Here is a 6,857-nt window from a genome sequence, read left to right on the forward strand (position 1 = left end):
CCAAAGTAAAAACATATAATATATCAAGGATCCCAGAAGTCCTTCTAAGTGCTTATTCCCATTTATTACCTTCTCCAAGGATAAATACTTTCCTGACATCTAACACCACAGATTAGTTTTGCTAACTTTTGAATTTTACATGGAGTTATACAATCTACATTCTTTGTATCTGGTTTCATTTGCTCAGCATTATGTTTGGGAGATCCATCCATGTTACATGTAGTAGTAATTTGCTTATTTTCATTGTATAAAGTATGTAATTGTTTTCCACAATTTATTTCCCATTGGTGGACATTGGGGGGAGGGGGGTTCAGTTTGGGGTTATTATGAATACTGCTGCTATGTGCATTCTTGTAAATGTGTTTTATAAACATACACATGTATTTGTGTTTGGTATATGCTCAGTTTAGGAGTAGACTTGTTGGGTCAAAGAACGTGTATGTAATGACTAAGAAGTCAGTTGCTTATTGAAAGGTGTGTGCTTCGAACCCACAAACAGCTCAGTGGGAGGTAAGACCAGGTGACCTGCTTCCATAAAGAGGGCATCTCAGGAGGCTTTATGGGGCAGTTCTACTCTGTCCTATGGAATCACTGTGAATCAGAATCAAGTCAGTCCATACAACAACAGCAAGATTGTTGTTGTTTTGTGCTGTGGAGTCGGTTCCTACTCATAGCGACCCTGTACAGGGTTTCCGAGGCTGTAAATCTTTACAGGAGCAGAAAGCCTCATCTTTCTCCCACGGAACAGCTGGTAGTTTCGAACTGCTGACCTTAAGATTAGCAGCCCGATTCGTAATCACTACGCTACCAGAGCTCCTTTAGCAGCAAACTAGTGCCAAACAATTTCCCAAAGGACTTGCTCCATTTCATACTTCAACTAGCAGGGCCAGCTACTTAATGTGTGGCACTATGGGTCAATGCACTGGACTACAAGGTCAGTTTGAACTGTAAGGTCAGCGGTTCAAGCTCACCAGCCACTCCTCAGAAACCCTATACAGGGTCACTATGGGTCAGAACTGACTTGACAGCACATAGCAACAACAGCAAGTGCAAAATGAAAATATGGGACTGTTGTTCAAAAAGTAGGGCAAAGGTCCTATCAAATGTACTAAAATAGGAAGTTTTTCTCTTCACAATCTCTTGACTTGTCATGGTCCTTTCTATTGACCAATGCTATTCTAAGAAACAAAAATACCTTTTTAAGTTTTCAGCACAATTTTTATCAATCTGAATATTTCACAATCCCAGTTTTTCAAAGCAAATTTAAATGAACATTTAACTCTTGTGTAAAATAATAAAAATTGTGTGACTTTTATTTTGTAGCTCACTTACACGTACATACTTCATTCTTACAATAACTGTAAAGATGTTACAGAACACAAAATCAACTCTTTTTATTTCACTTCTTAACACACACTCATTCTACCAAGGTGCTTTACTTTGGCTTATTGATAAGAATGGACTGAAAGGGGGCAGGCTATGGCTGCCTTATGGTTCCCTTTCTTTTAGTGTAAGAGGAAATAACACAAGTTAGATAGGATCCAACATCTAATCTACCTACCTATTCTGACATGAAGGCATTTTATTTCTCGGTTATTGTCACTTTTAATAGGTAGCTTTATAGAGCTGCCAATAAACTAGCAAATATTTCTTGAGCACTTAGTTTCTGTATTTCACTATGTTGTTGTTGTTGTTGTTGTTGTGATGTGCCGTAGAGTCGGTTCCGACTCATAGCGACCCTACACAGGGTTTCCGAGGCTGTAAATCTTTAAAGGAGCAGACCGCCTCATCTTTCTCCCGCGGAACAGCTGGTAGTTTCGAACTGCTGACCTTGCGGCTCGCAGCCTGATTCGTAACCACTACGCTACCAGAGCTCCTTAGTTTCTGTAGTTCACTATAGTAGTAATTATCTCTAAAAACCACCTGCTAAAACAGTTCTCAACTCACTGTAGTAGAAAGCTAAACGCAGTTCATCCTTAATAAAGGTGGTTGCAGATGACTGGAATCTTGTGCTTTTCCTAGACATTTAAGATGTGTGTGCCACATCTTCTAAAGGCCAGTCACAGAAGCTGAAGCACTAATACCGCACCTTAGAATCTTTCATGTCCTGCCTGAGTACCTCACTGACCACCTTGAGCCCAAGAATCACCACAGGAGTAGGGAAGACCACCGTTCCTGGTGCTCTGACAGCACAGGTCCAAAATGAGCAATTGCCCATCTGTTGTATAGCTGGGGTTTGGTCTTTGTTAATAGAGTAGCTTTAGAGACATTACATCAGCTGAGTGCTCACACCTACAGGGTCATGGATGGCCTCATTAACAAGAGACTAAAAGATGGCCTTGACTTTAAATACTATGAGTGTCTTGTCCTTCAGGAAAGATCCTTTTTGACTGGGCACAGGTCTAATATTCTACTTTACTCATCACCTTTTATCTATCTCTGAAATGCTAACATTACTAAAATAGGACGTTTTCCTGATAAACCAGAAGAAAAGAAAAGATACCAGAATCTCAAAAGATAACAGAAATAGTAAAAATTAACTTTACAGTGGTTGTAAAGTATTTTTATAAACATTAGCTCAATCTTGTTGAGAGTTTTGAACATTGTTGAGAGATTCTGCCCACAAGAAGATGAGGCCTGCAAGCACATTCCTCAAACAAATGACTTTGGAATTGAAATGAGGTAATATTTTAAAAACTTTTTCCTCTGGTGAAAGCAAAGCCCTTTCTCTTGATTTGAGTACTTGCCATAGTTTGGGGAAGCCCTCAGTGACTTACCTGTAGGATCTAGTTTCATTCTGATGGTCACAGAGGAGACGACATTAGTCTTTCCGATTATGAAGTATTGGGCTACTTTTTAGTGGGTTGGGAGAAATTTTTCAAAAATATTTGCCCAGTTAAAAAGTTGAATTATTTTGCTTTCATGAGCTCAGTCTTATTTTATCAAGTGCTTTTGTTGTTTATCTTCACAATGAGGCTTTGTAAGTTTACATGGCTCAACAGTGAACTACATGTATAATACAATGATAACAACAGGTGAACTTGGTGACAAGCCTAAGTTCAAAACTATGGTTCTTAATACATGAGTCTATTTACTTTTAACTTAACATAAAATAAATTTTTAGACTTTTTGTTTTTAAATTTTTACTCTATTAACCCCAGTGTCATATGTAGTAGTAAGAATTTTTTAATTACCATAAAATCTGGACATCATTAGCAAATTTAAAAAGAAATTTAAACTGACTTTAGGCTTACCTAATCCAAAATGAATTTTATTTTGATATGTACTGTTTTACTGTAAAACAACTGATTCTTTTATTTTTTAGACATAAGTGAATATCTTCACAAACTTCAAAATAATGGCAATGTTGTTATTGTTAAGTGCTGTAGAGTCAGTTCCTACTCATAGTGACCCAGTGTAGGGTTTCCAAGGAGCAACTGGTGGGTTTGAACTGCCAATATTGAAGTTAGCAATTCAATTCTTACCTTGCAGCACTATACCAGGATTCCATAATAACAAAATAACTTATTAATTCATTTATTCATTAAGTTCTTACTGAGCATTTATTCTTCCTAACACTATGTTAGAGGTAATGATATAAAGTAAGACATGGTTTGTAGTGGGCCTTTCATCACATGGAAGCAACAACTTATTGAGCTCTTTATGTTTAAAGGGTTAGACTCTAGTAACTTTAATGCTGAGGGATAAGCTACAGGTTTTCTATATAATAATAACTGACATCATATGTGTGGATGGATAGATAGATAGATAGATAGATAGATAGATAGATAGATAGATAGATATAGATGGTCTGAGACTTACAGATTATTTAAGCTGCATTTATAACCCTCCATTTGGTTTGTTTTGTGTACATTTTATCATTAATAAAAAGAGTCTGGGAAGCATAATGGTTATGCTTTGGGTTGTTATCCTCAAGGTCAACAGTTCGAATTTAACCAGCCACACTCCATGGGAGAAAGATAAAGCTTTCTGCTCCCATAAAAATTTACAGTCTCAGAAACCCTATACAGGGTCGCTATGAGTCAGAACCAACACCACCACCAACACCCTTAGTAAGGAAGGAGTCCTGGTTTAGTGCTATAGGATAAGCACTGGACCAAATGTCAGTTTGAACTAGTAGATCAGCAGTCCAAACATACCAGTCGCACCTCAGAAACCCTATACAGGGTCAATATGAGTCAGAACCAACTGATGATGACCTCTTTTTCCAGAAGGTCTGCGTCATACATCTCCTTCAAAATATGTGGGATCTTGAAGATGAGCAGGGCTTGATGCATTGCTACCATACACTCCAAACCATGAAGAAGGTACCTCTGGCCTTTTTTCTTATTGTGACAAAACCGTATGAAGTGGCAATTATATTTCTTTATTTGTTCCTTAATTTTCTCATTAAAAAGAACCAGTCAAAATAAGAGGGCCCGTGGCTTTTACATCTAATCAGTCTGCCTCAGCAACAATTTCTCTGTCATACAAATCAATAATGCCCTCTTCTTTCTTTTTCGTAACAAAATCAAATAAGATGTTGACCAGCTCTTCAAGAGTCTTCTCCAGATCATTGCTAAGGGTCAGGACTTCTGCTTGGTCACCGATTTCATCCATTCTGCATCTCTACCCTTCCTCAGTTATATCCTCTCCCTGGTCATCATCATCCTCTTCTTGCACAGCATTGTTGTTGTTAAGTGCCATTGAGTTGATTCCAACCCACAGCGACCCTGTATAGGGCTTCCAAGGAGCATCTGGTGAGATTGAACCCCACATGTTGCAGTTCAAATGATTTTGCAGTCTGACGCATTAGCCCACAGCACCACACCAGGGAAGGACTAATTACATTGGGAGGCCGTGGTGGTGGTTTCTCACTGCTGAACACAAAGCCATTTTCCTTGTCTTTGCCCTTTCTGTTTTTCTTTTCCTTTTCTTTCTTTCCTGTCCCATTGTCATTATTCTCAGGTGGGTTTTTTTAGAATGAATGTGCAGAGTTTATGATGTGTGTCAAGCGTGCTTCAACAACCCCAGGTTTTACAAGACTGACCTATTGTTTGCTTCATTGGATTGACATGCAGATCTGTGTCAGAATTCTCACACTCAGGACAGAGGAAAAAGTTTTTAATGAATCTGTTCAACATATCTGACAGCTTTTTCATCTCATAAGATCTACTGATAATGTAACAGTCATTCTTAACATCAAACTGGGTCTGTGCTCCCATCTCACAACCAAAATATTTGGTGGGATACCACAGAGACCCATTAAGCACCTTTGCAACGTCAACTATGTTGACTGTAACTGTCTTGGTTCCATTTCCTTTATCCTCAGCCCTGTCAATGACATGGGGCATGTTGTAGTGATAGAAATGTCTAACACACTGCATTTGAGGTTGACAGATATTTTGGCTTATTAGTGACATTCCCAGTAAGATGAAGAGATCTTTGATTGCACCTTTTTTGGTATCTTGTATGGAGAAGAAGAGATGACATACACGATGATTGCAAGAATTCTTCATCTCTAAGATGGAAATATTTTCACCACTGAGGCTGTAAGCTTCTTGTTTGTGAGCTATGTTTCCTCAATACAGGTACCAATGGCTGATCACCAGATTGTTTTCCTCAAGTACAGAAATAAGCCCTATGCTGCTCTCCTGGGATTGGGATGAAGTGCAGTGCATGGTCGCCTAGATGAGGGTGGAAGTGGGCAGGCAGGCCGGTGCTGACGATGAGCATGGGCGGAGTCCCAGCGAAGTCCAGGGTCCACACCCCTCAGCTCCAGAGGAGCTAGTAACCTCTGGAACGTTCTCACTCTGACTCTTTCCTTTTAATTTAATTAAGAAACCTATTTTGAACAACTATTGACTATTAATCAATTATTGTTGTTGTGAAGTGCCATCGAGTCGGTTCTGACCCATAGTGACCCTGTATAGGGTTTCTGAGGAGCAGCTGGTGAGCTTGAACCACCGACCTTGCAGGTCAAATGGCTTTGCAGTCTGGCGCATTAACCCACAGTGCCACACCAGGACTCTATTAAGTATCAAAATAAGACCTTCAGTAAGGTCTTATCCTTCAGTACCCAGGTAGGATTATCATTCATTGCAATGACCACAAAGAACTTGGAGACAATACTCAGAGTTGTGGGGTTTATTGGGGGAAGTTAACAGGTTACAATTCAGGGCCCAGTTCTTCCAGTCAGGACGACCTCTCCTCAGTGGTGTGCACAGGCAGGCCTCTCTCTGTCCAGGCAATGTTACAAATCTCTTTTAGGGCTGCTGATAAATACCCACAGGACACTCCAGCACAAGCCCCATTCAGAAGGGACTCAGCTCTAGCTCTATGGGTCACCAAATCTAGATCCCCCAATTAAGTGCCTGGAGGCACCCCACTTTGCAAGCAAGCCTCCTGTCCAAAGTCACTCCACTTTACTTGCTCCATGGCTTAGGAAACCCATTGGTTGGGCTTGTGCTCTGGCTGTTGGTTCTGCTGCTGCCCCTCTGCCACTCCTCTGCTGTCACAGCTTTCTGTCTCTGGGAAGGGTAACTTTAATGTGCAGACAGCCCTGGGCCCAAACGACGTGCTCCTTTCCTGGTTCTTCTTTGAAGAGGTGAGATCACCCCTCCTTCTTCTGAGATGGTTCATATTATACATGTTAGAGGTTCATGTTTTTACAATTACAGTTAGCTCTGTTAACAATCACAATTGAATCATGTCATTCTATCCATATCTTCTCCCAACTTCCCTTGCCCCCACCCAGCAGGGCAGAAATGTAGTTTGGTAGGAGTTACAGACTATGGTTTCAATAGATATTAGATAATTCACAAAGAAACAGTATCACTTTGGGAATTCAAAAATAA

At 40.0% G+C, this 6,857-nt stretch overlaps 1 pseudogene; it reads right to left on the bottom strand.

The window, feature by feature from the left end:
• Nucleotides 1–4,199: 4,199 nt before the first annotated feature.
• On the bottom strand, nt 4,200–5,736 carry LOC102829643 (annotated as a pseudogene).
• Between the last annotated feature and the right edge of the window lie 1,121 nt (nt 5,737–6,857).

This window comes from Chrysochloris asiatica, unplaced genomic scaffold (assembly GCF_000296735.1).
Source record: "Chrysochloris asiatica unplaced genomic scaffold, ChrAsi1.0 scaffold00013, whole genome shotgun sequence".
NCBI classification, from domain to species: domain Eukaryota; kingdom Metazoa; phylum Chordata; class Mammalia; order Afrosoricida; family Chrysochloridae; genus Chrysochloris; species Chrysochloris asiatica.